Source organism: Centropristis striata, chromosome 1 (assembly GCF_030273125.1).
Source record: "Centropristis striata isolate RG_2023a ecotype Rhode Island chromosome 1, C.striata_1.0, whole genome shotgun sequence".
Taxonomy (NCBI): Eukaryota; Metazoa; Chordata; class Actinopteri; order Perciformes; family Serranidae; genus Centropristis; species Centropristis striata.
This window is the reverse complement of record NC_081517.1, coordinates 11,404,624-11,416,949: the sequence shown is the minus strand read 5'-3', so window position 1 is coordinate 11,416,949 and position 12,326 is coordinate 11,404,624.

The following is a 12,326-nucleotide window of genomic DNA, read 5'->3' as shown; positions in this document are numbered from 1 at the left end:
TTCATGTCAGGTAAACAGTCTGCAGGGATTTTTAAACTTTACTCGTTTAGTGTTCAAAGGTTACTGTAGTAACCCTTGGTGCTTAGGCCGAGTGGGCATTTCCGTTTCATAACACCCTATAAGAACACAGACAGTGTTGATCTTTTAAAATGTGTTCGTTTGGACTAAGAGACAGGCGGGGGGTCAGACTGATCCATGAAGGGCCAGGTGGATGCAGGTTATTGTTTCGACCCTGTTCACACTTGGTTTTAAAGTGCATCCTGCTTGATCAGATCACAAGTGGACAGATGAGACACGTCGCCGTGTGTATCAGCGTCTCAGCTGACCTCTTGTGTTCAGATTACGTTACTTCCTGCGACGCTGCGCTAGGAAGGGAAATTGCCCGGAAATTGCCGCTAGTTGCTATCTTGCTACTAATAACCTCATCATCAACAGCTCTGTCATCAACGACCACGCGACCTGCAGTTACGCCATGTTTCCTGAATGCATCAGGACCTGTTAGTGATTACAGAATATTTGTGGTCAAATGAGTCCCAGACCAGCTCAGCAAGAGGCTTGAGATCTGATCTGATCTTGGACCGTTTGTATCGAGCGATGACCACCAGTGATTTGATCAGCCAAGATGCATTTTAAAAACCAAGTGAAAAACGCGTACACCTGACACAACAAATGAAACTGAGTGAAGGCAGTTCCGCTGATTGAATGACTGGTTCAGGTGTGCTCCTGGAACTGTTTGACTCCCCGTTCTGAGGAGGCGACCGCTCGTTTTGAACAATGGTTGCCCCCGACTGAGCTGCCCATTCTGCACATGCGCTGGTTGCAAAAAGAAACAGGTGGTGATGCTTTAAACTTGAGTCCATGAACCAGTGGGTGAAGTTACTGATTCTCCACATGAGGCGAGCTGAGAATGAAAAGCGACACTCTCACTCTGAACCACGGCTTCGTTCTGAATGTCGTTTACAGCACCTTTAAAGACGTCCAAGTTCCAATGACAGCACAGATTATTCAGCTAATTTTTCAGTTTCAATTGCAAACATTCGCACAATAAGCAACCTGGCTCTGCAGCAGCAGCATCTGAATCTTGACATAACAAGTTGTCATATCACCGAGGCTTGAATGATGTAACGTTCAACATTTGGTGGTGTACGTCATAAAAAGAGTTTAATCAGCAGCTGGTTTGGACTCTTCAGAGACTCAAACACGTGGACCTGGACACCTGAAAGAGTCTGAACTCAGAACACAGGGACAGGGTGTCTTTGGATAGGATGCTGTACAAGCCACAGTCATTACAGTCTAATGAGCCAAAACAGATGAATATTTGAAGAGAGGGGGTTGAAGCTGGTAGTCCAGGTCTGGGTGTAATCCGGATTAGTCTGGAGGTCTCAGTCTCTGTGGTTCCTCCTCTGGCTTCGCTCTGTTTTGTGGTTCCTGGATTTGAGTTTGTTGCTGGGGTAAAGATCCAACACGCAGGTCTTCCTTTTCTTTGCCTTCCATATCGAACGAGCAGATCCTCTCCGTGAAGGACTCAGGTGAAGTGGGGCATCCGGCTGCAGGTTCTGGAAGACAGGGAACGTTGGTTTTTGATGGGCCGCATCAAAATGTGTCTTTCACACAGTTTGTTTTGGTCACTTTTTCTGAACAGGAAAAAACAAGCAGACAGACTGAGAACACTTCCACTATGGTTGGTTCGTCTGAATCAGAGTGAAATGTATACTTTTGGTTCTTTTTGTATTTAGTCTGGTTTAATTTCACAAAGCAGAAATGTGAGCGGACCAAATGAAATAAAAAGATTTGCAGAAGACAACCTTGGACGCATGGAGAGACGCGGGAAAGCACAAGACGTCCGTCAGTTTTTAGCTCTAGCAGCTGTAGGTCTGCACTGAGCTCATATAATAATAACAGTTATCAGTGTTTGTCACCTGTTGACCACCAATAACAACAGCATCAAGTCTGTATTTATTGATATCCTGATTGTGGATTGCACTGGTTGAATTATGGTGTCCTTTAAACAATGGACATTTTTTATTAGAACAAATGTTTTAGTTGATTTAACTAATGAAACCCACAGATTTTTTAACTAGAAAACAATAAAATATAAAAGTTGAGTGTGAGTTTATTCTGGTGTTAAACTGCAGTGATGTGATGCATCAGACGTGTGTGCTCAGTATGGAGACATCTTCAGGGGCTGCAGCAGAACAAACGACATTATTCTCTTTTTGCTCTCCACATGTTTTATAGAACAGTTCAGTTTGTTTACAGCTGCTATTTGGTCCTTTCGACATGCTGCCTGTGAATAAAACTGTTTTGTTGTTACTCCTCCTGAGAGCAATACATGACAAAGTTTCTGTGATTTTTTAAATGTTTTTTTTAATTTATTTTTTTACGATTTTTAACGATTTTTGACTTTATTTGTGAATTTGAGCGACATACTATGACTTTTTTTTTTTCAAATATTTTCCCATAATATGATCCTTTTTGTCATTTCTGGAAAAACAACCCTACTACATGTATCAAAAAACTATAGTTGACCCATTTTACACATTTTTAGGAATTTTTAAATCTGACCATTTTTCGACATCCCATAATATGGTGTTTTTCTGTCAAACCATTTTAAAATTCAAACCATTTTTGACGTAAATTGATATGCTACAGTATGACTTTTTTTGATGGGGGCAATTTTTTTACATCCCATAATTTGGTGTTTTTTCACCATTTTTGTACAAACTATACTACTACACGTATCAACAGACCGCAATTGACAGTTTGGACGTTTAACACTGTTACCAACGAAGATTGCTCAATGTGATAGCAGACTGACTGAAGGTTGTTGTTTCAAACCTGACAACAGAACACACATTTTTAAAGTGTAACACCACAACGAAGAAGTGAAATAGAACCAAAACCAGCAACTCTGTGTAAGAAAAGATAGCTCAGTGAGACAGAAGACTGACTCGAAGTCTGAAGGTTGTAGGTTCCATCCTTATGATCTGCTGTGAGTTTTAAGGCTGATCATCCACAATAAGAAGTCAAACACCCCACCAGTTGGTTCTGACGGGTAAATGCAGAAGGTTATAGATCAGAATTTCTCCATGTGAATGAATGAATTATCTATCTGTTTGCAAAATTACTTTTTAATAAGACAGTATACAAAGATTTTCAAGACTCAAAATTCATAAGATTCAAACCAACAACCTTCAGTCTTCTAGTCAGTCCTCTGTCTCCCTGAGCTATCTCCTCTGACACACAGCTGCTGTTTTGGGTCGTATTTGACTTCTTCATTGTGATGTTAGACATTAAAGTTCACATCCATCACAAGGTTGGAACCAACAACCTTCTGTCTTCTAGTCAGTCTCCTATCACACTGACCTATAACGTTTTTACTTTCCAATATTTTTGGATGTATTATACTATTACTATGACCAACAAGCTATTTCAAATCATTTTTAAGGCGTTTTTGGACAAACAACAGAATGACCATATTTTTTTTTCAAAATTTGTACATCTTAAATTATGGTGTTTTCCTGTAATTAAAAACAAAATATACTACTACATATATCAACAGAGTATAATAAGAACTTTCTGGGAGTTTTGGGGCATTTAAAAATGTTATGATTTTTTCACGAAAAAATTCATTTATGGAAAACCCACCCTACCACATGTATCAACAGACTACAATCAACCCATTTTAAGCATTTTAAAGTTTGAAAGTTTGACCATTTTTGACAAAATCGAGGGCGTCATTTTTCCACATCCCAGAATATGGTGTTTTGTTTTGTCATTTCAGGACAAACAATGTTACAAGACATATCAGCAGACTATGATTGACCTATTTTAAGTATTTTAAGCTTTTTAAAATTTGACATTTTTTGACAAAAATTGACATGCTATAGAATTACTTTTTATGAGGGGGTCATAATATCGTGTGTTTTTGCTATTTTTGGACAAACTATACTACTACAAGTATCAACAGACTATAATCGACCCATTTGAAGCATTTTTAGGCATTTTTAAAATTTAAACCACTTTTGACAAAAATCAACATACTGTCGTATGACTTTTTTGTAGGGGGTGATTTTTTGGACATCCCATAATATTGTGTTTTCTGCCATTTTTCTACAAACTATACTACCACATGTATCAACAGATTAAAATTGGGCCATTTCTAGCTTCTTTTTTAAAAAATTTTGACACACTATAGTATGATTTTTTTCCCCCAAAATTTGGGCATCTTAAATTATTGGTGTTTTTCTGTATTTTTTAATTTTTTAAAACTATACTACTACATGTATCAACAGAGTATAATAATAACTTTTTGAGAGTTTCGGGGCATTCAAAAATGTTATGACTTTTTTACGAAAAATTTTGACATGCTATAGTATGACTTTTTTTCAAAGTTTGAACAACATACTATACTATTACTTTTTTTTGCGATTTTGGACGACATACTGCAGTATGACTTTTTTTGTCAAAATAATATAACATGACATTATTTGGACGACATACTATACATACTGCGACTACATACTGTGACATTTTCTACATACTGTGACATTTTCATACATACATACTGCGACTACATACTGTGACATTTTCTACATACTGTGACATTTTCATGAAAATGTTGATGTCATACTAAACTACACATATATGGTTGTTTTTTTTTAAAACATATTTTTTAAGTTTTAAACTTGAGTTATTAAAGTAGCCTTCATTTCCTTCATACCTTCACTATCACTACCTTTAACTATCATACGTTTTCAGCCACGTTTGTATTCTTCGTTCAGTGTGCATGCATGTAATAAAGACACACAATTTCAAGGGAACTGATACAAAAACGGTCATTTGAAGAATGAACTACTCCTTTCCTCAGCAGGCTCATGCTGGTGTGTGAGTGTGTTATGTGCAGGTGGCACCTTGTAATGTTTGATAAAAAAAAGCCAATGCTGTCCATTTACTTTAACTGCACTGTCAGAAATAAAGGGCTGAATTTGTACCTTTAGGGGTACAACGGCTTGTTACTGGAGCAGTACAATCGAAAAAGGTACAGCTGTTGTGCCCTTAATATTGACTTGGTAACATAAATGTACCCATTTGGCCCTAAAAAAGGTATTTAACTTAAGTCCAATAATTAGATCTATCAGGAATGAGGGTACAACGGGACTCCATTTCTGTCCCCCAAGATACAATCTACCTTAATCTACCCCCAAGGGCTCATTATTGGACCTCAACTAATAACATGTACTTTTTTGAGGGTCAAAAAGGTAAATAAAGTATATGGTTCCAATCCAAAGTTAAGGGTACTGTCCCAGTGACAAGCTGTTGTACCCCTAAAGGTACAAATTTAGCCCATTGTTTCTGACAGTTTGGAGCCTGGACTTTGATCCTTAAACCAGTGATGATCAGTCTACTTTATGACCATGATTTCATTAAAACAAGCTGCAGTCCAGCTCAGTGTGTCTGGTGTTCTACCCTGTGAATGCTACGGGTTCCTCTCTCTAAGCCCTTCCTGTGGTTGGTTGATGTTGGGGTTCAGCATTCCTCCATGCAACATAAGCCATATTTACCGCTTACGTGGCCTTTGCTACTTTTGTGCGCTTCATCCTTTTCCTCCTCATGAGGGTCACCTGAGGCCTCTTCAACCCTGCGATCAGCAGCAGCAACCTGGGCCGCGACTTGGTGAGCCAGCTTCTCAGTAGCGTCCCCTTGGGAAACCTACGGGGACAGCAGCAGGCCGTTAGAGCCGGGACGTACACACACCTGTCTGTGAGTCGTCACAAACACACATTCAGACTTCACTATGCAGCACAAACACACAAACAGTGTACATCCAATAAAATAAATCTTGACAAAAATAAACCAAATGTGTCTTTTTAATCAATCTTGCGGCTCACTGGTGCATCGCTCAACAACTACTGGACATGAACCGGATTCTTAACAAACTGGAACAAACACATCGTCTCCTCCGTGGTCAGGAGACAAACAGCAGCTCTGAACGACTGATGAAACATCTCACTCAAAACTTAGACATCTCTCTGGTAAACAGTGAAGAAACGTAAAGTCTTAGTGTCAGAAGCTGGAAGTCTTTTGTCTGTCTCCTCTCTCTCTCTCTCTCTCTCTCTCTCTCTGTCTCTCTCTGTCTCTCTCTCTTTCTCTCTCTCGAGCAAGTCTTTGCTTTTAAACAGCCCAGGAGCAGAAGAACACCAACCATCCATGTGAGCTCTTTACTCAGTGAACCTCATAACCACGCTGCTCAATTGAATGCATCAATAAAAATAATCCAATAATATTTTTGAAATATATCTGCAGAACCAGCACTTTTGCTTTTGATACTTTAAACATTTTTTGATACTTTTGTACTTAAGTACGTTTTAAAATACTTCTTCTCTCTTCCCTCCACATCCTGGTGAGCCCCAGCGGAGGTGTGACAGAGAGCTGGGCCGTGTGGTAGAGAGTCGGGTCGTGCTCACCCAGTGACTCCTCACCGAAGCAGCATCGCACCTCCTGCAGACGCTTCACATCCTCCACAGCAGCAGCAGCACGACGCCGCCGCCACTCACACCTTTGTGTCTTTATATGAGTCGTGACCTGCTGAGCGCAATGGAAAAAAAAAAAAAGAAAACACAAACCTTTGTGCTGCTGGAGCACACTGAAACCAGCCAAAGAGAGATCTAGCAACGTGTAGAGGCGGCCGAGCGGCGCTGACGCCATTGTTGTTGACCGCGGGGCTCGCTGTTAAATGTACCGAGGGGGACATTGTTTGTGCAGCTGACCCTGCCCACCCCCCCACCACCACCCCCCACCCCCTCATCCTGCTCATTATCTCCTCAACATGCATCTTTTCATCTCCCCTCCATGTGACCATCAGTGGCCATCTTTAAGTCTCCTCCACGGTTTAACTCTTCTTCTTTTTTCACACTTTCTCTTTTCTTGTCGTTTTTCCATCCTGGTCCGGACTTTCTTTCTGTTGTTTCTGTTCAAAAGAATCTTCTTCAGGGTTAAACCTCTCTCTTGTTTAGTTGTTCTTCTGTGTTTCCTTGATGTTTTTCCGTTCTGGTCAGTCTTCTGGGATTTCCCCTTCAAGAAGTTTTCTTCCTTTTCCTCTGCAGATCGTCTAATAAAAGCACCTTACCTTCTGATAAATCCCTCCGTCCTTCTTTCACATATGATTTTCCCTAACTTAGTTTACCTCCTCCTCCTCCTCCTCCTCCTCCTCCTCCTGTTGTTTCTTGTTACTGACCGGTCGCTGGCGTCCTTGGCCTCAGCGGAAGCGGCGGGTAACTTTGACATTGTGGCGGTCGGTGCGGCCTGCAGCAGCGAGCGAGAGGAGCTCACTCTTAATATCTGAGTCACCTCACACACAAGCTGGCAGACCATCATCAGCAACGTCACACACGGGGTCCGCGATGAAAAGAACCATTCATCCCCAAACTTTAGTAATCAGGCTTATTTTCACAAACACACGTCAGAGAATGGAGGAACTACTAAGTTGCAGCAGATTTTACAACTTTTACAGCACCGACAAACCAAAAACACTTGCCTTAAATTCATCAAGAGTCCAAGTTCTCTGAAATATTTCGACTTTTAAAAGTGGAACACGGAGTCCCGGTCGGTGTTATCCACATCCATCACCTCCACACAACTTAGCAGTCCTCTACCTCTGCACAAGGAACACAACATGAAAGCAGTCCTTACCAATTGACCCCACACATTTGTTAGGTTATGCCCCCGGCGTCCCTGCAGAGGCACATATATGATCCCCGCTGCACTTTTTTCCTCTCGCACTAGAAGCTTCAGCCAGGACGCAAAAACAAATCTGCTAAATAATAGGAGGCCATGAAGCGGCTGGGTGGGGGCTTTAAAAAAGGAGGGTCCACTCAGCACTTCTCCACTGCAACGGGTGATCCCAGGACAGGCAGCCAATCAGGGCGCAGCCTGCAGCCCGGCCGGCGCTGAGCTGCTCAGAGTGGAGCTGCACGGCTGCAACACAACCATTAAAAACCACTAAACATCACCAAACACACTAAACACCAGTAAACACCACCAAACACCGTCAAACACACTAAACACCACCAAACACCACCAAACACCACTAAACACACTAAACACCATTAAACATCACCAAACACACTAAACACCACCAAACACCACTAAATACACTAAACACCATTAAACACCACTAAACACCACTTAACACCACTTAACACCAGTAAACACCACCAAACACACTAAACACAACCAAATACACTAAACACCATTAAACACCACCAAACACCACCAAACACACTAAACACCACCAAACACCACTAAATACACTAAACACCATTAAACACCACTAAACACCACTTAACACCAGTAAACACCACCAAACACACTAAACACAACCAAACACCACCAAATACACTAAACACCATTAAACACCACCAAACACACTCAACACCACCAAACACCACCAAATACACTAAACACCATTAAACACCACCAAACACCACCAAACACACTAAACACCATTAAACATCACTAAACACACTAAACACCATTAAACACCACTAAATCAAAATTAAGGAAACTTTCTGTTTTAAATTGAATGTAAAAAAAATTACAAAAGTAATTTAAAAAAAAAAGTCTGGCAGCAAAAGTTGCCTAACACTTAATATTAAATATTATATTTAGTAATATTAAGTATTAACTTTAGCTATTCTAGAGTAGAATAGAATAACTTTTTTTTAAAACGTTTTATTTTTATTTTATATATATTTATAATTGTATTCATTATTATATTGCTTATTGATGTTAAATGTTAAATTACAGTGAATTTTATACAAAAAACAAAACAAAAAAGACATAGAGAGAGAGTCAAAGAGGAAATATAATAAGAAATCATTAAAAAAACACATTAAAGTTATTACAAATATTACTAGAAAATAAATGTTATATATATATACATATACATATATATATATGCAAATATGAACATATATATTGGGTACAGTAATATTATTATTTTTTCAATCAATCAACAGCTGAATGTAAAATTAAGGAACATTTCTCTTTTTTTACAGTAAAACTTGAGGCTTAGTGCTATTATTGTTGTCAGCAGCCGTGTTTCCATTAAATTGGAAACAAATTTGAAGCGAAATGTTGAAATGTGTCCTTAAAGAAACGTCCTCTGGTCAGCAGAGGGCAGTGTGATGTGTTGCTGCAGGCTGATCGTCAGTAAACAGGAAGAGAAGAAGAGAGAAAACAACACAACCAACAACAGAGGAAACAGCTGAGCCCTGTATTACGAAGCTGAATTTGAGGGTTGGCAAGGTAACTTCAGCTCTAACCCTGGGTTTTCAGTATCATGAAGGTGGTTCTCTTTTAATCTGGCTAGATCACTGTGATGTTCTCTGATGCCAGTGTGGGTTCTTCAGCAAGAAATTACACAGAACGCGGAAATGATCTTGGTTTACTTTTATTTTGAGCACAAACACACGCACAAAGCCGTTCACAGGCATCTTCCAGGCCGACCTTGATGCGTCCAAGTCCCTGTGTTGTCCCAGGCCTTCTGTCTCCCAGGTCCAGCACGCTTCAGCATGTTAAAAAGGGGAGAGTGATTATCTAACAGGATGCCAGTGTGCCAATCATTCTCACCTGGCGCTGCTCTCCTGAGCCCTCTTCACACCTCTCTCATGCAGCTGATGCGACTGAGGCCGGGGAGCCGTCTGGCCGAGCCCCACTGATGTAGAGCACCAGGCGGTCGTCGCCCTGCACCTGCTGGGACAGAACGGCCCCCAGCCCTCTGCCCAACGCATCAGTCTGCAGGACAAAAAGGGAAAGAGAAGTTAGGTGTGTGGAGAAGAGGCTCCCCACAGAGGGTCTGTTTTACCCTCTCAAGTGACACCTGGCACTGCTCCGTCCTCTGGGCCGGATCTGAGGCACCCTTTCGGGTCAGTCAAGGGGCTGGTCAGCTCCACAAAGTTGGGTATAAATCGTCGGTAATACCCGGCCAGCCCCAAGAACCGCCGCACCTCTTTTTTGGCCTTGGGCTTTGGGCAGGCTGCAATAGCACCTACCTGTGGACGCACCTGCCCGCCGACAAGTGGTACCCCAGATACCGTACCTCCCTCCGTCCAACTGCACACTTATTCGGGGTTGGCCGCGAGCCCCGCCTGCCTCGGTGAATCCAGCACCGCAGCCACCTGCTGCACATGCTCCGCCTAGGTGGTGCTATGGATGATTATGTCATCCAGGTAGGCGGCAGCATATGCAGCATGTGGACACAGCACGCAGTCCATGAGGCGTTGAAATGTTGCTGAGGCCCCGAACAACCCGAACGGTAGTGTAACAAATTAGTACAAACCGTACAGAGTGGAGAAGGCCATTTTCTCCCTGGACTCTGGAGATAGGGGAATCTGCCAGTAGCCCTTGGTAGCAGTGCCTAGGAGCTCGTCCACCCGGGGCATCGGATAGGCATCAAACCCTGAAACATCATTCACCCTGTGATAGTCCACACAGAACGGGATGGACCCATCCTTCTTGCTTACAAGATCGATGGAGCTATACCAGGCACTGTTGGACTGTTCTATTACCCCCATCTCCAGCATAGCTTTCAATTCTGCCTGAACCACTTTTTTCTTGTGTTCAGGTAACCAATAGGGCCATGAAGTCCTTGCCACTTGGCGAGTAATTTGGAGGTGGAAGATGGGAGTAATACAAGCACTTTATCTCCCAGTGAAAATTGTCTTAGCTTAGATCCTCTGTTGTACAGCCGCTGCTGACATTCCTGGGCCCAGAGCAAATTCTCCCGTGATAACCGCCCCATTGTGTGGAGTTTTGCTTTCAGGTCCAGGACATATTGTACTTCATTTTTACTGGGGCTTGGACCTTCCTCCCAGCTTTCTTTAACCAGGTCCAAAACCCCACGTGGTTTCCTGCCAAACAGCAGTTCAAAGGGAGAAAATCCTGTGGAGGCCTGGGGTTCCTCGCGCACTGCAAACAGCAAAGGATCTAGCAACTTATTCCAATTAGGACTATCATCGTGCACAGACTTACGGATCACTGACTTCAAAGTCTTATTCAGAGGCTCAAAGAGGCCGTCAGTTTGTGGGTGGAAAACACTGGTTCGAATAGACTTGATGCCCAATAATTCGTACAGTTCTCTCAGTGTTCGTGAGCGTGCTGGACCTGGTGTGGAGGGCTCAGGAGAGCAGCGCCAGGTGAGAGTGATTGGCACACTGGCATCCTGTTAGATAACCACTCACCCCTTTTTAACACGGTAGCGTGCTGGACCTGGGAGGAGTGCCAGCGTGGTCACTGGTTGCTGTGACTCTGTGTCACACCTCTCTCCTGCAGCTGGTGCACCACGCCCCATCCACAATCACCATGGCAACTCATGCTAAGAAGCTAACCTGGCTGGGCACAGGTTATGTTCTAGATAATAGATCAGTATCTATACCGCCTATCAGATCTCTTGGAAAATGGCATCACCCTTTTGGGAAGATCATGTGGACCTTGTGGCGCGCATATTGTGAGGAGGGCAAAAGTTAGAAAAAAACTGTTTAGAAACCCTGAATAATATTTAGATGAGAAATACAGATTATCAGATTGTAGAATAAGATATTCCCCAATTCTACAATGTCATTCAGCAGACGCTTTTATCCAAAGCGATTCGGTCGCTGAGCAGTCAGTGCGATACTTATTGTAGTCATATGTGTAGATCAATCAAGAGTGAAGGTGTTCAGTAAAGAGTTGGGTCTTCAGTCTTTTCTTTAAGATTGAGAAGGACTCAGCAGAAGGGATGGAGTTGGAAGTTCGGGGCGCTACAGAGGAGAAGAGTCTGGTTTGAGACGCGGAGGCCTTCAGCAGTGGAGGAGCCAGACGTCTTTCCCTCGAGGAGCGTAGTGGACGGGAGGGTTTTTGAATCTGAACAAAGGAGTTCAGATAAGAAGGGGCTGTGCCCGTTGCTATTTTGTAGGCTTTGAATTTGATGAGGGGTGTGACCGGGAGCAAGTGCAGAGAGATGAGGAGCGGAGTGACATGTGCTCTCCTGGGATGGTTGAAGACCAGACGTGCAGACGCGTTCTGGATCATCTGCAGAGGCTTGGTGGTGCAGCAGGAAGACCCGCCAGTAGAGAGTTGTAGTAGTCTAAACGGGATAACACAAGGGCCTGAACCAGGAGTTGTGTTGATTGCTCGGTCAGGTAGGGTCTGATCTTTCTGATGTTGTACAGGGCGAGTCGACAAGATCGGGCTATTGAGGACACATGCACCTTGAAGGTCAGTTGGTATATAGATATACATGTAAACGCGTTGAGTCGTAACATTACATTAATGTCCAAACGGGG